This window comes from Drosophila tropicalis, unplaced genomic scaffold (assembly GCF_018151085.1).
Source record: "Drosophila tropicalis isolate 14030-0801.00 unplaced genomic scaffold, ASM1815108v1 contig_643, whole genome shotgun sequence".
NCBI lineage: Eukaryota > Metazoa > Arthropoda > Insecta > Diptera > Drosophilidae > Drosophila > Drosophila tropicalis.
This window is the reverse complement of record NW_027173124.1, coordinates 207,355-233,454: the sequence shown is the minus strand read 5'-3', so window position 1 is coordinate 233,454 and position 26,100 is coordinate 207,355. Positions and strand designations below refer to the sequence as shown.

Genomic DNA, 26,100 nt, shown 5'->3' with positions numbered 1-26,100 from the left:
TCTCTTTTGCGTTTGTGTCTTTACCGTTTTAACTAACTCTCGCGCTCTTGCGTACAAATTGTTGTTGCATGTGTTCAATTTGACGCGCTCTCCCGCTCTTTCCTATTCTTGATTGATTTGCGCTCTCGTCTTTTGCCTACCCGCGACTTTGTGATACGTGTTTTTGTTTTTGTGCTTTTATCTCTTTTTATTCTCTAGTTGTGAAGGCTTACTCTGCACATTAACCCTTGTGTCAGAACTGGTCAGTATATTCTTATACACAGAATTTTAACCCTTAGAATTTTTATTTTTTGTATTTCCTTTTTTTAATTAAATTAAACTTTTTGATAAAATGGTTGTCTGCTCAAAAAATAATTGCATAGTTGCCACTAATGCGGTTGACTCCCATGATTATATTCTGTGTTGGTTGTGTGACAATGCGGTTCACGTTAAGTGTGCAGGTTACACAGGCAGAATCAAGGAGTCTATTGCTAAAGGTGGTGGCTTAAAATATGGATGTGATGCTTGCCGAGAGGTCGAGAATGAGATGCGCTCTTTCATGAGGCGGACTAGAGATAGTTTTGACACTTTAAGGGCAGGTTTTAATAAACTCCAAGCGGGCAATTACCCATTCCAATGGAAATTGCCGTTAGTTCTAAAAGTATCGAGGGCCCCGTAAACAAGTTGACTGCTGCAGTGGGTGACTTGTCCAACGTTACTGCTGCGGCTGACGCTTCGGGACCGCGGCCTCTCGTTGGCATACCACCAAAGAAACATATATTTGTTTCTAGGCTAGACCCTGTTGTCACATCTGATGATGTAATAGCCTATATTCGGAAGAAAGTTAACGTCTCGAATATTGCGGTGGAGAAGTTTAAATATTCTTACTCTCGGGACATTTCGTCCTTTAAAATTAGTGTTTCTGCCAATATCTTCGACACTATATGTCGAGAAGATTTTTGGCCAAAACATATACTAGTTAAGGAATATACTGTGAAAAAGAAAAATCGGAAACCGATTCGCTTGCCAACAACAACAACTAATACCATTCCTGCCACATCAGCATCTGCTGGTGTGTCAAAAAACTAGCTTCGTCCCTTAACCTGGGTTACCAGAACGTTAGAGGGCTGAAATCTAAACTTTCTAATCTCTATGTAGATAGTCTTTCTTTTGAACATAACATTCTAGCTTTTACAGAGACGTGGCTAAAACCTGATATTGCTGATGCATCGGTTTTTTCCACAAACTTTTCTATATTCAGACGTGACCGGATTTCTCGTATAGGTGGTGGCGTTCTGATAGCTGTTGATGCTGCTTTATCATCTGAAATGATTCAATTTTCTAGTACCCAGGAGAATGAGTTTGTCGGTGTTAAAGTAAATTTTAAATCTTTTAATGCTTTCATTACTTGTTCCTATATTCCACCATTGTCAGACATGGTGGTATATTTAAATCATTTAGAGGCAATTCAGTTTGTCTCCTCTTTAGTTTCCAGTCAAGACTTGCTCATAGTTGTAGGTGATTTTAATTTACCCGCTTTAGCATGGTCACTAACAGATGAATCTACCACGTTGCTGCCCTCTTTGTCACATGACTTCATTGATGGCCTTCTAGGCTTATCTTTATCCCAAGTCAATCCCGTCTTAAATTCTAATAGAAAATCGTTAGATCTTATTTTTGTATTGGATTCTTCTTATTGTGAGGTTTCTAGGATCGAACCATTTGTTCTTCCAGAAGACAAATTTCATCCTACATTAAATTTAAAAATTGATTTGCCCTTGCTTTCACCATTACTTGGTTTAAATGAGTTACCTCTAACTAGGTGCTTTCGTAAGACTGACTTTGCCAGCCTTAATGAAAACATTGCTACTACCGATTGGTCTTATCTGTACAATTGTGGAGATATGAACTCAGCTGTTCGTTTTTTCTATGATACTCTGAATTCACTCTTTGATATTTGTGTGCCTCTTGGTAGGCTGGAGCGGCTTAACAAACCTCCCTGGTTCTCTCGTGAGTTATCCAATTTGAAAAATGTGAAGACACGATATTATAAGAAGTTTCAAAAAACACGTCGTTCATCAGATTATGCTCTGTATACAGTCGCTCGTTCAAAATTCATGATGCTTAATACACAATGCTATAAGAATTATCTTCAGCGGTGTAAGCTTCAGTTTTCTTCTGACCCTAAACAATTTTATAACTTTGTTAATTCTAAACGTAAGACCTCTGTGCACCCATCTTTTTTGTCTTTTCAAAATAAAAAAGCAAGCACTGATCAGGCAATTGCCGATATGTTTGCGAGTTTTTTTCAAAACAACTTATTCCTCAACGGAATATCGAGCAAGTCCGTATCCTTATCATTTAAAAAATGCTAATTGCATTTTCAATCCAGTGATTGATGAAAGTTCTATTCTTAGCGAACTTAAATTAGTTAAACCTGTTTATTCTCCGGGGCCAGATGGTCTTCCTGGATGCGTACTCAGGTTCTGTGCAAACGCATTATGTAAACCCATTTTAAAATTGTTTCTATTGTCTGTCGAATCTTCCTCTTTTCCATCTATTTGGAAGGAGTCGTATATCATTCCTCTGCATAAAAATGGCAAAAAGTCCGAAGCCTCTAACTATAGGGGTATCTCAAAATTGTCCGCTATTCCGAAAGCTTTTGAGAAAATTATAACTTCTCAATTGCAACATTTTTGCAGCTCTATTATTTCGCCATCCCAACATGGGTTTGTGAAACGTAGATCTACAACCACTAACCTTTTAGAATTTACATCAGTAATTATCAAGGGGTTTAAAAATGGTAAACAAACTGATGTAATATATACTGACTTTAGCAAAGCCTTTGATTCCGTTAATCATACCCTATTACTTTCTAAGCTGAGCGACATTGGGATTCCACCGCTTTTCCTTTCTTGGGTTCGAGAATATTTAACAAATAGAAAACAGAAGGTACTTTTTAAGTCTTCTTTTTCCGCTTCCATTCCTGTGACTTCTGGTGTACCTCAAGGTAGTCATCTTGGCCCTCTGCTCTTCACACTATTCATTAACGATCTTCCATCAGTCATTGTTCATTCGCGTGTGCTTATGTATGCTGACGATGTCAAGATTTGTCTTACTCATAAAGATACAGATTCATTTAGTCGGCTACAAGCTGATCTTAAAAACTTTCAATCCTGGTGCCAGTTTAATCTACTAAATCTTAACACTACCAAATGTAAGGTAATGACTTTTTTCCGTAACTCTCCCCAACTGGTCACTTATTTTCTAAACAATAGCCCTTTAGAACGTTTAAATAATATAAATGATTTGGGCGTACTTATGGACCATAAGTTAAATTTTAACACCCACATTTCCACCACGGTCGCAAAGGCCATGAGTGTCCTGGGTTTCATTAAAAGATGGTCAAAAGAATTTGATGACCCCTATACAACTAAAGTTCTTTTTACTTCGCTTGTCCGTCCTATTTTAGAGTATGGATCTTGCATTTGGTCACCTCAATATGAGTCGCACCAGATTAGACTTGAATCCGTTCAAAAGCAGTTTTTGCTATTTGCTCTTCGTGGCTTAAGCTGGGATCGCAATGTCAATTTGCCTTCGTATTCTAGTAGACTTCTCTTGATTAACCTTCCGTCCCTAACTAACCGTAGAATTATGCTTGGTGTCATTTTTATGCACAAGCTCCTAATTGGTGATATCGACTCGCCTGAGTTATTAGCTCAGGTGAATCTGTCGGTACCATGTAGACGGAGTAGACATCCTTTGATACCTTTATCCCTTAGTCGTTGTTCTTCTAACTATGCTATGCATGAACCTTTTAGGGTCCTCTGCTCTGATTACAACCTTCTATTCCCTGTAATCAGCTCAGAGTTTTCTATTAATATGCTTAAAACATCTATCCTATCCCATTTAGTTAATAGATAGCTATAGTATTATTTGTTTGTCTGTTTTTTCTATTGTGTATTTGTCCACGCGATTCGTGCCGTGCGTTATACGGCTGCACCCCTCGGTCGGTCGGGTGGGAGGTGGGCAGTTATCTGCTTGGGCTCGCGCGTAACAGGCTATGTCCTGGTGTCGTAGGGGCCACTTGAACGTACTGCGCATAGTATCGTCAACGTCCGCTAAAAAAAACTTTTATAAACAAGTGTGATAAGAGCAAGGACCGGGTTCTTTTAGGATGAATTAGTTGTTAAGACAGACACGTCAGTGTCCATTCATTGTAGTTTTCAGATTGATTCTTTATTCCAAATTATTCTTTTGCTTAAGCTAAGTTTACATATATATTCTTATGCTGCGATTTATGCGACAGCTACAAAAGAGAGGGAGAGTGTCAGTACATACATTGTAGTAGCGCTTGTAACCGTTTGTATTTAGAAAGGAAACGAAAAAAAAGGGTAGGAATGATTTTTCTTCTTTATAACTAAAACGATATATAAACGTTTTATCCCTAAAAGTGGGCAATATAAGTTTCACAGAGTAATCTGCGTTCACTGCTTGCACTGCTTGTACTGCTTGTATTGTTAGTTAGCGTTATACTAACTAACAGAATGTAGACTAACATTGTATAATTTTGAAAAAATAGGAAATGCGATTTCGAAATTCATTCTTTTTTTTTGGTTCAGAAAATTTTCTTTGAATTTTTTTTATCCGATTACTTTTTTTGTGGCGCCCCCTAGGCTCCTCTAGAGTTGGGATCAGGGAAGTTTAGGGGTAATCGAGGCGAAGAGAGGGGTCCAAAGAGGACTAAGGGATAGAGATTTAGCCAAGTATGTCGGCCCCCATGGGAATGACTTTTCTTTTCCAAATCATCTTCAACTAGTGCGGTCGCAAAAATTAAAGTCATAGTGAAAACTAATTTTTTTTCGGAAAAAGTCCGATTGTGAAGTTTGAATGGTGAATTCGAAGCAGTTTTATTCCTCCAGTGATTGATAGTGTTTTATTTCCAAAGTAAATGTAAGTCCAGCGCTATACAAACGCGCATATCAGTTTGAGTAAAGGAAGCAATTTTTATGAAAAACGTTTGTCTTTTAGGCACATGGGCAGTCTGATGAAGTAGATTTTCGAGAGGAAGTAATATATCCTTTTTAATCCGGTGCCAAGTCAAATGGTAAACAGTAAAAAAAAATGCGCCTTTTAATGTGTGTAGTAAGAAAGTTTTGTTTTATATATAGAGTTGGCACCTAGTTCACAGACTAGATGCAATGGTCTAGGCCGGTCAGCCGACTAGAGAAAGGCTTATGAGGGACAAGCTGTCAAAACGGACCGAAGCCCCTGGAGCAGCAAACACAGAGTATTGGCCAGAAAAGATCTGAGACGGGCATGAAGAGTAAAACCAAAAATAAAGAGTATAAGATTCTCTAGACTAGAGGAGAGACTCCCCCCGCCCTTACCTTGCAAGCAAACTCTGATAAGTAAAAGCTTTTCTTTTGTGATAACTATCAACCAGCGGAGCTTTCATATGTGTAGCCGCTTGGCTGGCGTTCCGCTTTGGTTATTTTATTTACTGGTGATCGTTGCATAGCCTTCAGCCAAGAAACTAAATATCTTCGCCAGGCCCTAATATTGCATGGGTTAAACTAATGTTGGGCGAAAATAATTAAATGCCTTTGATTTTTTTTTCTAACACTTTCGCCTTAAAACTAACTTTTAAATTGTAAAATTCTGAGTCTTTGGTGTACTCCAAAACCAAGTTAATTTTTTTTTAATTTTTTTTTACTTTATTTTTATAATTTCATTTGTAATTTTCTTTTTGGTCATGAGTGAAACTTCGGTGAAAATTTTGGTTCACCCCTTTTTTTTTTTTTGCACGCCACTGGCGAAAGCTTAGCATGATTTAATTCTCTCTTGAATCAACAACATACTCTCTCCCTATATTTTTACCCAATTACTTACAGCGGTCACCAGAAAGATCTTTCTCCGTGGGATGCTTAAGTAAGTACTCTTTGGTTATAATGTCATTTTTCTTGTGTTTTTGGTATATGATTGACCAAGCAAAGTAAAGAGAGAGTTAAAGCAGTTTTCGTTGCTCTCGTTTGAATAACATATAAAATTTAATTTTGGTCTTTTTGGTCATCAGAAGTTAACTTATGCTCAAAAAAAAAAAAAGAATTCTTTTTCTTTCTTTGAATTTTAATATACTTTTCATATAAACATTGTCATATCTACATATCTATATTTATATCAAAATCTATAATTTTTAATTTTTGAAATGCTTTATTATTATTATTTATTATTATTCGTTACTTTTATTAAATATAAGTTTTTGAGATGAATTTAGGCTGAGACGTTTACAAGGGGGGGAATCATGCAAAGTAAGTTAGGTTAAAAATTGGTTTGGCATAGGGATCGCTGGGTAATTTTTTTTTCCTTTTGGATACAGCGATCATGGTAGGGTGGGCGAATTTGTTTTGGGCGTCACTGATATCAGACCCCTTCTTGTTCAGCAGCTGCGCCAGAAAACGACGGTATTTCTCTTTTTTTTTCATCCTTTTCTCTTTTCTTTTTTCTTTTGCAAGTACAAAGCGTTAAACCGAGGATAAATTGTGTCAGTACGCGAATTCATTAATAAAATTGTAATTAGTAGAGCGGGTAGTCTAACCATTTCCCCCATCCCCCATCCCTCACCGACTAATTGAGCCGAAACCAGCGCGTACTACTGATAGATTCTACCAGATTCCAACAGCTCGCAGTAAAATTGTAGCAGGTTATATATTACAGTTAGTTAAGTATTCATAATTTTATTAATTGGCGCCCAAACGTGGGGCCAAAACGGTTTCGGGAGCCCCGACGAAAACATTTTTAGTCAATAACAGCTTTTCTTATGGGTATTTATATCTCGGTTTTCGAACGCTAGTGTTCCTTATTGTATTGGGTGGTCAGTCGGAGTACATAAAGTTTCGACATAACTCTATGTCCACACCACCAACAAGAAGAAAAATAAAACAACGCACAATCAATTGGTCAGCTGGATCAGCCTTGAATTCTAAAATATTTTCGGCTCCGCGCTCAGGATTGTTGGTTTAGCCACGGGTAATTTTCGATAGTCAGAAAGTTATTTTTCGTTTCGGATCAGGTTTAACAATGGTCAAAGACTATAGCCTCCAAGAGGTTAATACTTCTTAGAACTATTAGTTTTCTTAGTTGCCTACAAGTTAGGTACAAAATGTTGATGGCTTTAGGTAGTTAGGTAAATTGTATGGAGTTATGTGATACTTGGCAATAGGCTAGGGCATACCTGCAATTTCAATTATACTTAAAGTCCTCTTTTATCGTTATTTTAGCAGCTGCTCAAACCATTTTTTTTTTAACACATTTCATGATTCCCCTCATTAGTTTTATGAAAGTTATTTGAATTTTCTTTATATTTTCTCTATTTCTTTGCAACATCAGTATAATAAGTATAGCTTGGTTAATCAATCAATTTAATAGAAATAGTCTTATTAGGAATTGACCAGATCTGGAATTAAAAGCTTAATAATAAGAGGGAAGTCCTCAACATATTTAGTTAACAAATAAGCAAACGTTTTGTGGTGAGAAATGTCGGTAAGGCACAGCAGTGAAGATCTAGCCGCGATTCAGGAGGACAATACCCTTTGCCTTATCTGCGATAAACCAATACAATATAGGGCGCAGCTACGGAGCACTACTTGTGGTCATTATTTCCACATAGCGTGCTTCAACATACGCGTCGGTAGTAGGGAAATTTGCCCCACTTGTGATCAACCGTTACAGAATATGGAAGGAGAAGGAGCTGAAGCACTTAGTGGGGGACCACAGACCAGCCATCAGGCAAGAATGCAAACCAGGGCAGCAGCGCAAAGGGCCAACTTACTGGCAGAAATGGCACAGAGAGATTTGAGTCAGGAAAGAAGGTTAGATGAGGGTATAGAGCCATCCGAATCTGTTAGGAATAGCGACGTTAATTTAGCCAGATTAAAAACGAATGCCATGGCGACGGCTGCATCTCGCCAAAATGAGCGACTGGAAATTCAAGCAGTTAGACAAACGGAATTGTTGACACAAGCGTTAGAAAATGGATTCCAGAGATTGTATTCAGTAGTAGCGACACACCAAGTGAACGCTGAGGAAAGTACACAACAGGCAGCGAACTTACGTAGCCAAGTATCAGCAACAGCAGCTAGTGAGCAGGCAAGTAATGGTAACAGTATTTTGGAGCTTACACCAGACAGAATAAGTCAGGTTATAAGTAGTTGGAAGTTAAGGTTTAATGGCAAGTCCGGTATATCAGTGGACGAGTTTATTTATAGAGCGGAAGCAATGACCCATCAGGCTTTAGAAGGTAATTTCGTAGTTCTGTCGCGGTATGTTAGCAATTTGTTTGAAGGAAATGCTAGTGAGTGGTTCTGGAGATACCACAAGTGGTTAGACTTATGTAGAGCCTTGAGGGAACAGTTTAAAGACGAGCGTACCGATCAGCATATTAAAGCTGCTATCAGCAAACGCAGACAAGGGGATAAAGAGTCGTTCGACGAATTCTACGAGGCGATAGTGGCACTAGCAGACAAACTGTCTACTCCGTTACCAGAAATTGAGTTGCTAGAGCATATTCGGGCTAATCTTCTGCCCGATATTCAGCATGAGTTATTATATCAGTCCATAGCTTCGGTATCTAAGTTAAGGCAGTTAGTGCGTACTAGAGAAACCTTTATGCAGACAGTACGGAAACCATTGAGTGTACCACCAAGACCCATGCCTAGGAGAGTGGTAAATGCAGTGAGCATTCAAACAGAAGAAGAGTCCGAGGTTGGAGATGAGGTGCCAGTGGTGGAAGCAGTTAACTTGGTTTGTTGGAACTGTGATACGGCGGGTCATCCATATCAAGAGTGTGTAGCAGAACGGCGAGTGTTTTGCTATGGCTGTGGGAAGCCAAACACGTATAAGCCATCTTGTGCCTATTGTAATGATCATTCAAAAAACCCGGCAGGTCGTGCACTTCGGAGAAGTGCACGCAGACAGATGGTCTCGAGGGCCAGCAATACAGATTAAAGGAAACACTAGGTTTAGAAGAATATTTGCCCGAATTTACGCATATCTCTGAGGAGAAATCGTTAGAAATATCTAAATTTTCCGAACCGGAACCAGTAGAGTCGCCTAGATTAGGAATTTATTGGTCACAGACTCGTTCAAGAGAGCGAAGGAAGGCTTTTAATAAAGGTGTTAAAAAGGAGCGAAAGCTAATAGCCTCGGCGGTAGTCGGCAATGTTTTTGATATCCGCCCTTATGCAGAGGTAAAGTTATTCAATAGATTAATAAGTGGCCTCATGGATACTGGGGCTAGTATAAGTTGTGTTGGTGGCAGTTTTGCCGAAGAATTATTGACTGTAAAACAGAATATTAGGCCAATGTCAAATAAAGTAAATACTGCAGATGGAACTCCCCAGCATATAGTAGGAAAGATAAGTACTGAAGTTAATTTTAGAGGAAATAGTAAGATATTGAAATTTTATATAGTCCCTGGGCTAACCCAGGATCTCTACTTAGGCATAGATTTTTGGCTCGCTTTTGATTTATTACCATCTGGTCTGTCATTAGGACCGCTACAGATAGCTAGTTTAAGCGTAGAGGATACGGCGCAACGGATGTTAGACAGTAATCAGAAGCAACGTTTGTCTGAATGTATGGGTTTGTTTCCATCATTCGCTAAGTTGGGACTAGGGAAAACGCAGCTGCTGTCACATTCAATAGATGTTGCTGGTGCAGCACCAATTAAGCAGCGACACTATCCTATGTCACCAGCAAAGGAACAATTAATATATGAAGAGTTAGATCGCATGTTAAAATTAGGAGTTATTGAGGAATCTCAAAGTGCTTGGTCTTCGCCCGTGGTGTTGGTGAGTAAGCCAGGAAAACATAGGTTATGTATAGATAGTAGACGGGTGAATGACGTTACAGTTAAGGATGCTTATCATAGACGGCATCCTTAGCAGATTACCTAAGGCCGAGTACATTACAAGTCTCGACTTGAAAGACGCGTATTGGCAAATTCCTTTAGAGCCTGGGTCACGGGATAAGACAGCCTTTTCAGTAGCAGGTAGACCCCTGTACCATTTCAAAGTAATGCCTTTTGGATTATGTAACGCGGCGCAAACCATGTCCAAACTCATGGATAAAATAGTGCCACCACATCGGCGTCATCAGATATTTATCTACTTGGATGATCTGTTAATTGTCTCAGATTCGTTTAACGAGCATATAACTCTGCTTACAGAGCTATCCAAATGTATATCCGATGCAGGGTTAACTATAAACGTCGAGAAAAGTCATTTCTGTAGAAAGAATGTCAAGTATCTAGGGCATATTGTAGGTGAGGGAACGATTAAGACAGACCCAGATAAAATATCCGCCATAGTCGATTTCCCCACCCCAAAATCGGTTAAACAAGTTCGGCGCTTTTTAGGAATGGCGGGTTGGTATCATAAATTCATTCAAAATTACGCTGCTATTGCGTCTCCAATTACCGATACTTTAAAACATAAGCTTAAATTCATATGGACATCAGAAGCTCCGTCAGCATTTGAAGACTTGAAAACACGTTTAAGCCAGGCACCAGTTTTACATAGTCCCGATTTTAAAAAACCTTTCTCCATAAACTGTGACGCCAGTCATACGGGAGTGGGCGCAGTGTTAACCCAGTTAACAGAGGATAAGGACGAAGTACCCATTGCGTTTATGTCAAAAAAAACTGAACCAGGCACAAAGAAACTACTCAGTTACAGAGAAAGAGTGTTTGGCAGCCGTGTCAGCAGTAAAAAAATATAGGGCCTACGTGGAGGGTCAAGAATTTTCTATCATAACCGACCATGCTTCTTTAAAGTGGTTAATGAGTCAATCAGACTTGAGTTCTAGGTTGGCCAGATGGTCTTTGAAACTTCAGGGATTTAATTTTACCATTTCACATCGAAAAGGTAGTCAAAATGTGGTGCCAGACGCTTTGTCCAGAGTTTTTACCCCTGATTTAGCGGTATTAGATAGTGATTTAGGAATCGATCTCAATTCGGTGCATTTTCTAAGTCCCGAATATGTGGAGCTAAAGGCGAAGGTCGAAAAAAACCCCCAGTCAGTACCTGACGTGAAAGTAATGGGCAATTTAGTTTACCGGCGTAGTGAGCATTTTCCTGGAGAGAAGTTAGCAGATGATCAGTGTTGGAAACTATGGATTCCCAAGGGACTAGTGGCGCAGTTGTTGAAATTGGCTCACGAAAGCCCACTAGCGGCGCACTGCGGTATTAATAAGACATTGGAAAAACTCAGGCGCTACTATTACTGGCCAAATCTAGTGTCAGAAGTTAAAGAGTTTATAAACAGATGTGATGTTTGTAAAGCCACTAAACACCCGAATTATACGTTAAGGCCACCATTAGGCAAGTCGGGTGAAACGTCAAGATTTTTCGAGAGACTGTATGTGGATTTCTTGGGTCCTACCCGCGAAGCAAGTCTGGCAATATTGGAATATTTATTGTAGTGGACCATTTCTCAAAATTTCCGTTCCTAAAGAAAGTAAAAAAGTTTACCGCGGAAGTGGTTACCCAGTTTCTAGAAGAGGATCTTTTTCATTGTTTTGGGGTACCTGAGATTATAGTATCTGATAATGGGCCCCAGCTTAGAGCACACCATTTTAATGAGCTGTTACAAAGGTATAAAGTGCGTCAGACGTATACGGCTGCGTATGCTCCGCAGGCTAATGTGTCGGAGAGAGTAAACCGGTCGGTATTGGCAGCAGTGAAGGCTTACGTAAGTCCAAGCCAGTCTGATTGGGACGAAAAGCTAAGTAGTATCGCTTGTGCATTGAGGTCTACTATTCATTCGGCGATAAACACAACACCCTATAGGATGGCATTTGGTCAGCATATGGTAACCGACGGGTCCGTTTACCAAGTGCTACGGAACTTAGAATTGTTAGAGGATCGGGCTGTAAGGTTTAGTAGGGACGACTCTTTCGAAATAATGGGAACTAAATCTAAAGAGGAGTCACGAAAACAGCATGAGCGGAATGAGAATCTGTATAATTTACGTAGTCGCGAGGTGTCTATTTCAGTAGGACAAGAGGTATTTCGTAGGAACTTCCAGCAAAGTAATTTCGCAAAAGGATTCAACTCCAAGTTAGCGCCACCGTTCGTGAAGGCGAGAGTGAGACGCAAGCTCGGCAACGCGTACTATGAGTTGGAGAATCTACAAGGCCATTTGGTAGGCAAATTCCATGCAAAAGATATTAAGCAATAATTTTTTTTGGCCCGGTTTCAAGCGAGTATCACCCTTTCCATTAGCTAAGTGTGATTTTAGTGGGGGGGTTTTGTAGTAGCGCTTGTAACCGTTTGTATTTAGAAAGGAAACGAAAAAAAAGGGTAGGAATGATTTTTCTTCGTTATAACTAAAACGATATATAAACGTTTTATCCCTAAAAGTGGGCAATATAAGTTTCACAGAGTAATCTGCGTTCACTGCTTGCACTGCTTGTACTGCTTGTATTGTTAGTAAGCGTTATACTAACTAACAGAATGTAGACTAACATTGTATAATTTTGAAAAAATAGGAAATGCGATTTCGAGATTCATTTTTTTTTTTTTTTTGTTCAGAAAATTTTCTTTGAATTTTTTTTATCCGATTACTTTTTTTGTGGCGCCCCCCTAGGCTCCTCTAGAGTTGGGATCAGGGAAGTTTAGGGGTAATCGAGGCGAAGAGAGGGGTCCAAAGAGGACTAAGGGATAGAGATTTAGCCAAGTATGTCGGCCCCCATGGGAATGACTTTTCTTTTCCAAATCATCTTCAACTAGTGCGGTCGCAAAAATTAAAGTCATAGTGAAAACTAATTTTTTTTCGGAAAAAGTCCGATTGTGAAGTTTGAATGGTGAATTCGAAGCAGTTTTATTCCTCCAGTGATTGATAGTGTTTTATTTCCAAAGTAAATGTAAGTCCAGCGCTATACAAACGCGCATATCAGTTTGAGTAAAGGAAGCAATTTTTATGAAAAACGTTTGTCTTTTAGGCACATGGGCAGTCTGATGAAGTAGATTTTCGAGAGGAAGTAATATATCCTTTTTAATCCGGTGCCAAGTCAAATGGTAAACAGTAAAAAAAAATGCGCCTTTTAATGTGTGTAGTAAGAAAGTTTTGTTTTATATATAGAGTTGGCACCTAGTTCACAGACTAGATGCAATGGTCTAGGCCGGTCAGCCGACTAGAGAAAGGCTTATGAGGGACAAGCTGTCAAAACGGACCGAAGCCCCTGGAGCAGCAAACACAGAGTATTGGCCAGAAAAGATCTTAGACGGGCATGAAGAGTAAAACCAAAAATAAAGAGTATAAGATTCTCTAGACTAGAGGAGAGACTCCCCCCGCCCTTACCTTGCAAGCAAACTCTGATAAGTAAAAGCTTTTCTTTTGTGATAACTATCAACCAGCGGAGCTTTCATATGTGTAGCCGCTTGGCTGGCGTTCCGCTTTGGTTATTTTATTTACTGGTGATCGTTGCATAGCCTTCAGCCAAGAAACTAAATATCTTCGCCAGGCCCTAATATTGCATGGGTTAAACTAATGTTGGGCGAAAATAATTAAATGCCTTTGATTTTTTTTTCTAACACTTTTGCCTTAAAACTAACTTTTAAATTGTAAAATTCTGAGTCTTTGGTGTACTCCAAAACCAAGTTAATTTTTTTTTAATTTTTTTTACTTTATTTTTATAATTTCATTTGTAATTTTCTTTTTGGTCATGAGTGAAACTTCGGTGAAAATTTTGGTTCACCCCTTTTTTGTTTTTTGCACGCCACTGGCGAAAGCTTAGCATGATTTAATTCTCTCTTGAATCAACAACATACTCTCTCCCTATATTTTTACCCAATTACTTACAGCGGTCACCAGAAAGATCTTTCTCCGTGGGATGCTTAAGTAAGTACTCTTTGGTTATAATGTCATTTTTCTTGTGTTTTTGGTATATGATTGACCAAGCAAAGTAAAGAGAGAGTTAAAGCAGTTTTCGTTGCTCTCGTTTGAATAACATATAAAATTTAATTTTGGTCTTTTTGGTCATCAGAAGTTAACTTATGCTCAAAAAAAAAAGGAATTCTTTTTCTTTCTTTGAATTTAAATATACTTTTCATATAAACATTGTCATATCTACATATCTATATTTATAACAAAATCTATAATTTTTAATTTTTGAAATGCTTTATATTATTCGTTACTTTTATTAAATATAAGTTTTTGAGATGAATTTAGGCTGAGACGTTTACAAGGGGGGAATCATGCAAAGTAAGTTAGGTTAAAAATTGGTTTGGCATAGGGATCGCTGGGTAATTTTTTTTTTACTTTGGATACAGCGATCATGGTAGGGTGGGCGAATTTGTTTTGGGCGTCACCGAATTATACGTTAAGGCCACCATTAGGCAAGTCGGGTGAAACGTCAAGATTTTTCGAGAGACTGTATGTGGATTTCTTGGGTCCTACCCGCGAAGCAAGTCTGGCAATATTGGAATATTTATTGTAGTGGACCATTTCTCAAAATTTCCGTTCCTAAAGAAAGTAAAAAAGTTTACCGCGGAAGTGGTTACCCAGTTTCTAGAAGAGGATCTTTTTCATTGTTTTGGGGTACCTGAGATTATAGTATCTGATAATGGGCCCCAGCTTAGAGCACACCATTTTAATGAGCTGTTACAAAGGTATAAAGTGCGTCAGACGTATACGGCTGCGTAGTGCTCCGCAGGCTAATGTGTCGGAGAGAGTAAACCGGTCGGTATTGGCAGCAGTGAAGGCTTACGTAAGTCCAAGCCAGTCTGATTGGGACGAAAAGCTAAGTAGTATCGCTTGTGCATTGAGGTCTACTATTCATTCGGCGATAAACACAACACCCTATAGGATGGCATTTGGTCAGCATATGGTAACCGACGGGTCCGTTTACCAAGTGCTACGGAACTTAGAATTGTTAGAGGATCGGGCTGTAAGGTTTAGTAGGGACGACTCTTTCGAAATAATGGGAACTAAATCTAAAGAGGAGTCACGAAAACAGCATGAGCGGAATGAGAATCTGTATAATTTACGTAGTCGCGAGGTGTCTATTTCAGTAGGACAAGAGGTATTTCGTAGGAACTTCCAGCAAAGTAATTTCGCAAAAGGATTCAACTCCAAGTTAGCGCCACCGTTCGTGAAGGCGAGAGTGAGACGCAAGCTCGGCAGCGCGTACTATGAGTTGGAGAATCTACAAGGCCATTTGGTAGGCAAATTCCATGCAAAAGATATTAAGCAATAATTTTTTTTTGGCCCGGTTTCAAGCGAGTATCACCCTTTCCATTAGCTAAGTGTGATTTTAGTGGGGGGTTTTGTAGTAGCGCTTGTAACCGTTTGTATTTAGAAAGGAAACGAAAAAAAGGGTAGGAATGATTTTTCTTCGTTATAACTAAAACGATATATAAACGTTTTATCCCTAAAAGTGGGCAATATAAGTTTCACAGAGTAATCTGCGTTCACTGCTTGCACTGCTTGTACTGCTTGTATTGTTAGTAAGCGTTATACTAACTAACAGAATGTAGACTAACATTGTATAATTTTGAAAAAATAGGAAATGCGATTTCGAGATTCATTTTTTTTTTTTTTTTGGTTCAGAAAATTTTCTTTGAATTTTTTTTATCCGATTACTTTTTTTGTGGCGCCCCCTAGGCTCCTCTAGAGTTGGGATCAGGGAAGTTTAGGGGTAATCGAGGCGAAGAGAGGGGTCCAAAGAGGACTAAGGGATAGAGATTTAGCCAAGTATGTCGGCCCCCATGGGAATGACTTTTCTTTTCCAAATCATCTTCAACTAGTGCGGTCGCAAAAATTAAAGTCATAGTGAAAACTAATTTTTTTTCGGAAAAAGTCCGATTGTGAAGTTTGAATGGTGAATTCGAAGCAGTTTTATTCCTCCAGTGATTGATAGTGTTTTATTTCCAAAGTAAATGTAAGTCCAGCGCTATACAAACGCGCATATCAGTTTGAGTAAAGGAAGCAATTTTTATGAAAAACGTTTGTCTTTTAGGCACATGGGCAGTCTGATGAAGTAGATTTTCGAGAGGAAGTAATATATCCTTTTTAATCCGGTGCCAAGTCAAATGGTAAACAGTAAAAAAAAAATGCGCCTTTTAATGTGTGTAGTAAGAAAGTTTTGTTTTATATATAGAGTTGGCACCTAGTTCACAGACTAGATGCAATGGTCTAGGCCGGTCAGCCGACTAGAGAAAGGCTTATGAGGGACAGGCTGTCAAAACGGACCGAAGCCCCTGGAGCAGCAAACACAGAGTATTGGCCAGAAAAGATCTTAGACGGGCATGAAGAGTAAAACCAAAAATAAAGAGTATAAGATTCTCTAGACTAGAGGAGAGACTCCCCCCGCCCTTACCTTGCAAGCAAACTCTGATAAGTAAAAGCTTTTCTTTTGTGATAACTATCAACCAGCGGAGCTTTCATATGTGTAGCCGCTTGGCTGGCGTTCCGCTTTGGTTTTTTTATTTACTGGTGATCGTTGCATAGCCTTCAGCCAAGAAACTAAATATCTTCGCCAGGCCCTAATATTGCATGGGTTAAACTAATGTTGGGCGAAAATAATTAAATGCCTTTGATTTTTTTTTCTAACACTTTCGCCTTAAAACTAACTTTTAAATTGTAAAATTCTGAGTCTTTGGTGTACTCCAAAACCAAGTTAATTTTTTTTTAATTTTTTTTTACTTTATTTTTATAATTTCATTTGTAATTTTCTTTTTGGTCATGAGTGAAACTTCGGTGAAAATTTTGGTTCACCCCTTTTTTTGTTTTTTGCACGCCACTGGCGAAAGCTTAGCATGATTTAATTCTCTCTTGAATCAACAACATACTCTCTCCCTATATTTTTACCCAATTACTTACAGCGGTCACCAGAAAGATCTTTCTCCGTGGGATGCTTAAGTAAGTACTCTTTGGTTATAATGTCATTTTTCTTGTGTTTTTGGTATATGATTGACCAAGCAAAGTAAAGAGAGAGTTAAAGCAGTTTTCGTTGGTCTTTTTGGTCATCAGAAGTTAACTTATGCTCAAAAAAAAAGGAATTCTTTTTCTTTCTTTGAATTTAAATATACTTTTCATATAAACATTGTCATATCTACATATCTATATTTATATCAAAATCTATAATTTTTAATTTTTGAAATGCTTTATATTATTCGTTACTTTTATTAAATATAAGTTTTTGAGATGAATTTAGGCTGAGACGTTTACAAGGGGGGAATCATGCAAAGTAAGTTAGGTTAAAAATTGGTTTGGCATAGGGATCGCTGGGTAATTTTTTTTTTACTTTGGATACAGCGATCATGGTAGGGTGGGCGAATTTGTTTTGGGCGTCACTGATATCAGACCCCTTCTTGTTCAGCAGCTGCGCCAGAAAACGACGGTATTTCTCTTTTTTTCTCATCCTTTTCTCTTTTCTTTTTTCTTTTGCAAGTACAAAGCGTTAAACCGAGGATAAATTGTGTCAGTACGCGAATTCATTAATAAAATTGTAATTAGTAGAGCGGGTAGTCTAACCATTTCCCCCATCCCCCATTCCTCACCGACTAATTGAGCCGAAACCAGCGCGTACTACTGATAGATTCTACCAGATTCCAACAGCTCGCAGTAAAATTGTAGCAAGTTATATGTTACAACATACATACTGTTGGAGCGCTTGCATCAAAGTGCTTGGTCAGCGTTCACACGCTACCAAATACTAGTTCATATAAAAAAAAAAAAATTATGTGTTAATGATGGTGTTGTGTTAAAACAATACACGAAATACTGTAACCATATGTCCCAATCAGTTTTATCTACTGAAATATATGAACGAATGTACTCGTTGAAGGTCCTATGACTTCTTTCAACGGTACCTAATGTCTGGTGATGGTGTGCTGTAGATGTTATATTATCTATTTTCAAATATTTGCACAGGTCAGTAATAATGGAATTTTTATATTCTGTTCCCATGTCCGTAATAAACGTCTTCATTGGACCGTACTTCAGAATAAAAGATTCGAATATGGCTTTTGCACTTTTGTTTGCAACAGGAATCGCTACTAAATACTTTGTCAGGTCACATATTAATGTGATTGCGTATTCACTTCGATTTTCCGAATGTGGTAGTGGACCGATCGTTTCGGTTATAATCATAGGTGATCTTGTATGTTTTGTCGTTTTCGACGTCAGGCATTTTGGACATTTATTAATGTACTTTTTTACACATTTAGTCATGTTTTTCCAATAATATCGTCTCTTTATTTTTGTAATTGTTTTATTTATGCCTGTATGACCTCCTTGAATTGTATCGTCATGGAATGTAGACAATATAGCTTCTTTTTCTTTCTCATTATTTATTTGGGTCACCGGCTTGAGTAGCGCTACTCTTAAAAATTGTAAAATTTCATTGCCCAAATTTTTGAAAGATTTTATTGAAATAGTTTCAAAGATCTTTTCGCTCGGTGCCAATTTGACTTTGCTGATACCAAGTGTACCGGCTTCTTTTTCGAGCCATTGAAAAAACTGACCTAAGTCGAGAATTCCATTGGTATACATATCGCAAATGTCAATTCTTGCTATAACTTTCTTGCCATGTTTGAATGTGTTCGAGGAATCAGTTATTCGCAAGGTCACTACTTTTCTTACTTCGTCCTTTACAATAACGTCATATACGTTGGGCTTGGAAGCTTTTTCAAGACTTTGCCTTGGCAACAGTTCTTGCTTATTTTCTGCGCAGAAATTGTTTTGTCTACTTTGGTACCTGGTAGTGACTTTCAGGATTTTTTTGTTCATGTCAATTAGATCGGATATTGTTATCCTTGATAGGGCGTCTGCCACAAAGTTATCTTTACCTCTCAAATAATTTACTGTAAAGTCTCGGGTCCACTGTTTTGAACTCGGGTTAACCATGGAGAATAAATATGTTAATGGTCTATTGTACTGTGAAATGTTTTCCATATATATATGGTCGAAAATATGTGATTGCCCAGTGTATTGCTGCTAGCTCTTGTTCTGTAGTACTCCTGTTGCTTTCACCTTTAGTGAATGCTCTTGATGCATATGAAACTGGAAGCTGAAGTCCACGAACGAGCTTTTCTTTTAGTATTGGAATGCATTTTCGTATTCTGCTGTCCATTCGAATGGAACATTCTTTTTAAATAATCTTGTTATGTGCCGGAAATATTCGGCGAAATTTTTTATGAAACGTCTATAGTAGTTGCAAAATGCAACGAAACGTCTAACACTATCTGCATCATGTGTGACTGGATAATTCTTGATGACGTAAAATTTGTCGTCTGGTAAGATTCCTTTGTCTGTGCGTTTGTGACCTAGGAATGTCACCTCATGCATTAAAAAGGAGCATTTTTCTGGATGCAGTTTTAGATTGTTTTTTCTGCAAAGTTTAAAAACACCTACTGAATTTTTAATCATATGTTGTTCAGAACAACCAATAACGATTAAATCATCCATATAGAGGAAAGCTTGGCTAGGCTCAAGCCATGAGAATGCTATTGTCATCATTCTCTGAAATGAATTAGGTGCTATTTTTAGACCGAAGGGTAATCGTGTGAAACGATATGAGCCATTGCTCGTTGAAAAAGACGTTATATCTCTTGATTTTTGTTCTAGTTCAATTTGATGAAAACCTGACATTAAGTCAAGGCAATTAAAATATTTTGCTCTTCCCAATTGATCAAGAATGTCATCAATTCTGCGGAGCGGAAACTTATCTGACAGCAATTTTTTGTTTATTTGACGATAGTTTTTACTAATCGCCAGTTTTTTTCTTTAGATCCCGAAAGTGTTTTCTTTGGGATTAGTAAGAGTGGGCTATTATAAGGCGAAACAGACGGTTCGACAATACCCTGTTCGATTAACTTTCCAACTTGTCGCTGGATCTCGTCTATTTGGCTATGCGGACTCCGGTAATTTTTCACATATACCGGTTCATCATCTTTAAGTCTTAATTTTTGTTTATAAAAATTATTTGTTGTGATCGGTTCGGTGTCAAGTCCGAACACATCACTATACTCAGTGCATAACTTTTCGAGTTTGTCTTTGAATAGTATTGGGAAATTTTTCTTCAATTTATAAATTACAGATTGTTTTCTTAAATCTTTGCTATTTTGAACTATATCGTAGTTCGAAAGTGATTCAAATTTTATGTTGTCAAAGCCTACTATTTGTCATTTATCTGTGGTATTTAAGAATCGGACAAAAGTACTTTGGGCTGTTGCAATAGTGTTTGCAACATAAACGCCCGGTTTAATTTCCTGATTCGGAATTAAAATGTTATCTTCTGCTGAAGATAGTTCTATTTTGCGTACCACTTGGGATCTTGCTGGTAAAAGTGTTGAGTTATTACCAGAGTTGAATGTTATTGGAACATAAATTGGGTACGTTAATTTTCGTGGTCTAAGTTTAACTAATCTTCTGAATTGCTGTAATCTAATTTGCAATTAAAAGTTTTTATAAAATCTAATCCTATTATTCTATCACATGGGATTGCAAAATCTGAATGAAGCAGATGAAATTCGTATGGAATAATATATTTATCTGTCTGCAATTCTATTGAGACTAGGCCTTTGGAGTTTATTACTCCTTCTCCTATGCCTCGAATGTCTACAGTTTTGTTTACTTGGATGTCGTCGCAACGCGTACTATGAGTTGGAGAATCTACAAGGCCATTTGGTAGGCAAATTCCATGCAAAAGATATTAAGCAATAATTTTTTTTGGCCCGGTTTCAAGCGAGTATCACCCTTTCCATTAGCTAAGTGTGATTTTAGTGGGGGGGTTTTGTAGTAGCGCTTGTAACCGTTTGTATTTAGAAAGGAAACGAAAAAAAGGGTAGGAATGATTTTTCTTCGTTATAACTAAAACGATATATAAACGTTTTATCCCTAAAAGTGGGCAATATAAGTTTCACAGAGTAATCTGCGTTCACTGCTTGCACTGCTTGTACTGCTTGTATTGTTAGTAAGCGTTATACTAACTAACAGAATGTAGACTAACATTGTATAATTTTGAAAAAATAGGAAATGCGATTTCGAGATTCATTTTTTTTTTTTTTTGTTCAGAAAATTTTCTTTGAATTTTTTTTATCCGATTACTTTTTTTGTGGCGCCCCCTAGGCTCCTCTAGAGTTGGGATCAGGGAAGTTTAGGGGTAATCGAGGCGAAGAGAGGGGTCCAAAGAGGACTAAGGGATAGAGATTTAGCCAAGTATGTCGGCCCCCATGGGAATGACTTTTCTTTTCCAAATCATCTTCAACTAGTGCGGTCGCAAAAATTAAAGTCATAGTGAAAACTAATTTTTTTTCGGAAAAAGTCCGATTGTGAAGTTTGAATGGTGAATTCGAAGCAGTTTTATTCCTCCAGTGATTGATAGTGTTTTATTTCCAAAGTAAATGTAAGTCCAGCGCTATACAAACGCGCATATCAGTTTGAGTAAAGGAAGCAATTTTTATGAAAAACGTTTGTCTTTTAGGCACATGGGCAGTCTGATGAAGTAGATTTTCGAGAGGAAGTAATATATCCTTTTTAATCCGGTGCCAAGTCAAATGGTAAACAGTAAAAAAAAAATGCGCCTTTTAATGTGTGTAGTAAGAAAGTTTTGTTTTATATATAGAGTTGGCACCTAGTTCACAGACTAGATGCAATGGTCTAGGCCGGTCAGCCGACTAGAGAAAGGCTTATGAGGGACAAGCTGTCAAAACGGACCGAAGCCCCTGGAGCAGCAAACACAGAGTATTGGCCAGAAAAGATCTTAGACGGGCATGAAGAGTAAAACCAAAAATAAAGAGTATAAGATTCTCTAGACTAGAGGAGAGACTCCCCCCGCCCTTACCTTGCAAGCAAACTCTGATAAGTAAAAGCTTTTCTTTTGTGATAACTATCAACCAGCGGAGCTTTCATATGTGTAGCCGCTTGGCTGGCGTTCCGCTTTGGTTTTTTTATTTACTGGTGATCGTTGCATAGCCTTCAGCCAAGAAACTAAATATCTTCGCCAGGCCCTAATATTGCATGGGTTAAACTAATGTTGGGCGAAAATAATTAAATGCCTTTGATTTTTTTTTCTAACACTTTCGCCTTAAAACTAACTTTTAAATTGTAAAATTCTGAGTCTTTGGTGTACTCCAAAACCAAGTTAATTTTTTTTTAATTTTTTTTACTTTATTTTTATAATTTCATTTGTAATTTTCTTTTTGGTCATGAGTGAAACTTCGGTGAAAATTTTGGTTCACCCCTTTTTTGTTTTTTGCACGCCACTGGCGAAAGCTTAGCATGATTTAATTCTCTCTTGAATCAACAACATACTCTCTCCCTATATTTTTACCCAATTACTTACAGCGGTCACCAGAAAGATCTTTCTCCGTGGGATGCTTAAGTAAGTACTCTTTGGTTATAATGTCATTTTTCTTGTGTTTTTGGTATATGATTGACCAAGCAAAGTAAAGAGAGAGTTAAAGCAGTTTTCGTTGCTCTCGTTTGAATAACATATAAAATTTAATTTTGGTCTTTTTGGTCATCAGAAGTTAACTTATGCTCAAAAAAAAAGGAATTCTTTTTCTTTCTTTGAATTTAAATATACTTTTCATATAAACATTGTCATATCTACATATCTATATTTATATCAAAATCTATAATTTTTAATTTTTGAAATGCTTTATATTATTCGTTACTTTTATTAAATATAAGTTTTTGAGATGAATTTAGGCTGAGACGTTTACAAGGGGGGGAATCATGCAAAGTAAGTTAGGTTAAAAATTGGTTTGGCATAGGGATCGCTGGGTAATTTTTTTTGTACTTTGGATACAGCGATCATGGTAGGGTGGGCGAATTTGTTTTGGGCGTCACTGATATCAGACCCCTTCTTGTTCAGCAGCTGCGCCAGAAAACGACGGTATTTCTCTTTTTTTCTCATCCTTTTCTCTTTTCTTTTTTCTTTTGCAAGTACAAAGCGTTAAACCGAGGATAAATTGTGTCAGTACGCGAATTCATTAATAAAATTGTAATTAGTAGAGCGGGTAGTCTAACCATTTCCCCCATCCCCCCATTCCTCACCGACTAATTGAGCCGAAACCAGCGCGTACTACTGATAGATTCTACCAGATTCCAACAGCTCGCAGTAAAATTGTAGCAAGTTATATGTTACAACATACATACTGTTGGAGCGCTTGCATCAAAGTGCTTGGTCAGCGTTCACACGCTACCAAATACTAGTTCATATAAAAAAAAAAAAATTATGTGTTAATGATGGTGTTGTGTTAAAACAATACACGAAATACTGTAACCATATGTCCCAATCAGTTTTATCTACTGAAATATATGAACGAATGTACTCGTTGAAGGTCCTATGACTTCTTTCAACGGTACCTAATGTCTGGTGATGGTGTGCTGTAGATGTTATATTATCTATTTTCAAATATTTGCACAGGTCAGTAATAATGGAATTTTTATATTCTGTTCCCATGTCCGTAATAAACGTCTTCATTGGACCGTACTTCAGAATAAAAGATTCGAATATGGCTTTTGCACTTTTGTTTGCAACAGGAATCGCTACTAAATACTTTGTCAGGTCACATATTAATGTGATTGCGTATTCACTTCGATTTTCCGAATGTGGTAGTGGACCGATCGTTTCGGTTATAATCATAGGTGATCTTGTATGTTTTGTCGTTTTCGACGTCAGGCATTTTGGACATTTATTAATGTACTTTTTTACACATTTAGTCATGTTTTTCCAATAATATCGTCTCTTTATTTTTGTAATTGTTTTATTTATGCCTGTATGACCTCCTTGAATTGTATCGTCATGGAATGTAGACAATATAGCTTCTTTTTCTTTCTCATTATTTATTTGGGTCACCGGCTTGAGTAGCGCTACTCTTAAAAATTGTAAAATTTCATTGCCCAAATTTTTGAAAGATTTTATTGAAATAGTTTCAAAGATCTTTTCGCTCGGTGCCAATTTGACTTTGCTGATACCAAGTGTACCGGCTTCTTTTTCGAGCCATTGAAAAAACTGACCTAAGTCGAGAATTCCATTGGTATACATATCGCAAATGTCAATTCTTGCTATAACTTTCTTGCCATGTTTGAATGTGTTCGAGGAATCAGTTATTCGCAAGGTCACTACTTTTCTTACTTCGTCCTTTACAATAACGTCATATACGTTGGGCTTGGAAGCTTTTTCAAGACTTTGCCTTGGCAACAGTTCTTGCTTATTTTCTGCGCAGAAATTGTTTTGTCTACTTTGGTACCTGGTAGTGACTTTCAGGATTTTTTTGTTCATGTCAATTAGATCGGATATTGTTATCCTTGATAGGGCGTCTGCCACAAAGTTATCTTTACCTCTCAAATAATTTACTGTAAAGTCTCGGGTCCACTGTTTTGAACTCGGGTTAACCATGGAGAATAAATATGTTAATGGTCTATTGTACTGTGAAATGTTTTCCATATATATATGGTCGAAAATATGTGATTGCCCAGTGTATTGCTGCTAGCTCTTGTTCTGTAGTACTCCTGTTGCTTTCACCTTTAGTGAATGCTCTTGATGCATATGAAACTGGAAGCTGAAGTCCACGAACGAGCTTTTCTTTTAGTATTGGAATGCATTTTCGTATTCTGCTGTCCATTCGAATGGAACATTCTTTTTAAATAATCTTGTTATGTGCCGGAAATATTCGGCGAAATTTTTTATGAAACGTCTATAGTAGTTGCAAAATGCAACGAAACGTCTAACACTATCTGCATCATGTGTGACTGGATAATTCTTGATGACGTAAAATTTGTCGTCTGGTAAGATTCCTTTGTCTGTGCGTTTGTGACCTAGGAATGTCACCTCATGCATTAAAAAGGAGCATTTTTCTGGATGCAGTTTTAGATTGTTTTTTCTGCAAAGTTTAAAAACACCTACTGAATTTTTAATCATATGTTGTTCAGAACAACCAATAACGATTAAATCATCCATATAGAGGAAAGCTTGGCTAGGCTCAAGCCATGAGAATGCTATTGTCATCATTCTCTGAAATGAATTAGGTGCTATTTTTAGACCGAAGGGTAATCGTGTGAAACGATATGAGCCATTGCTCGTTGAAAAAGACGTTATATCTCTTGATTTTTGTTCTAGTTCAATTTGATGAAAACCTGACATTAAGTCAAGGCAATTAAAATATTTTGCTCTTCCCAATTGATCAAGAATGTCATCAATTCTGCGGAGCGGAAACTTATCTGACAGCAATTTTTTGTTTATTTGACGATAGTTTTTACTAATCGCCAGTTTTTTTCTTTAGATCCCGAAAGTGTTTTCTTTGGGATTAGTAAGAGTGGGCTATTATAAGGCGAAACAGACGGTTCGACAATACCCTGTTCGATTAACTTTCCAACTTGTCGCTGGATCTCGTCTATTTGGCTATGCGGACTCCGGTAATTTTTCACATATACCGGTTCATCATCTTTAAGTCTTAATTTTTGTTTATAAAAATTATTTGTTGTGATCGGTTCGGTGTCAAGTCCGAACACATCACTATACTCAGTGCATAACTTTTCGAGTTTGTCTTTGAATAGTATTGGGAAATTTTTCTTCAATTTATAAATTACAGATTGTTTTCTTAAATCTTTGCTATTTTGAACTATATCGTAGTTCGAAAGTGATTCAAATTTTATGTTGTCAAAGCCTACTATTTGTCATTTATCTGTGGTATTTAAGAATCGGACAAAAGTACTTTGGGCTGTTGCAATAGTGTTTGCAACATAAACGCCCGGTTTAATTTCCTGATTCGGAATTAAAATGTTATCTTCTGCTGAAGATAGTTCTATTTTGCGTACCACTTGGGATCTTGCTGGTAAAAGTGTTGAGTTATTACCAGAGTTGAATGTTATTGGAACATAAATTGGGTACGTTAATTTTCGTGGTCTAAGTTTAACTAATCTTCTGAATTGCTGTAATCTAATTTGCAATTAAAAGTTTTTATAAAATCTAATCCTATTATTCTATCACATGGGATTGCAAAATCTGAATGAAGCAGATGAAATTCGTATGGAATAATATATTTATCTGTCTGCAATTCTATTGAGACTAGGCCTTTGGAGTTTATTACTCCTTCTCCTATGCCT

At 37.5% G+C, this 26,100-nt stretch overlaps 4 long non-coding RNA genes across 4 annotated transcripts; all 4 read left to right on the top strand.

Moving 5' to 3' along the window:
* The first annotated feature begins 4,591 nt into the window (after positions 1-4,591).
* LOC137578703 (uncharacterized) lies at positions 4,592-5,559 on the top strand. The gene is made up of 3 exons (XR_011032744.1): positions 4,592-4,932; positions 5,011-5,086; positions 5,151-5,559. It is a non-coding gene; the product is annotated as an uncharacterized lncRNA (long non-coding RNA).
* A 7,188-nt stretch (positions 5,560-12,747) lies between these two features.
* Positions 12,748-14,004, top strand: LOC137578701 (uncharacterized). Its single transcript, XR_011032742.1, has 3 exons — positions 12,748-12,904; positions 12,983-13,058; positions 13,123-14,004. It is a non-coding gene; the product is annotated as an uncharacterized lncRNA (long non-coding RNA).
* Positions 14,005-15,784: 1,780 nt separating this feature from the next.
* On the top strand, positions 15,785-16,571 carry LOC137578705 (uncharacterized). Its single transcript, XR_011032746.1, has 3 exons — positions 15,785-15,922; positions 16,001-16,076; positions 16,142-16,571. It is a non-coding gene; the product is annotated as an uncharacterized lncRNA (long non-coding RNA).
* Positions 16,572-21,234: 4,663 nt separating this feature from the next.
* Positions 21,235-22,040, top strand: LOC137578706 (uncharacterized). The gene is made up of 3 exons (XR_011032747.1): positions 21,235-21,391; positions 21,470-21,545; positions 21,611-22,040. It is a non-coding gene; the product is annotated as an uncharacterized lncRNA (long non-coding RNA).
* Positions 22,041-26,100: the final 4,060 nt, after the last annotated feature.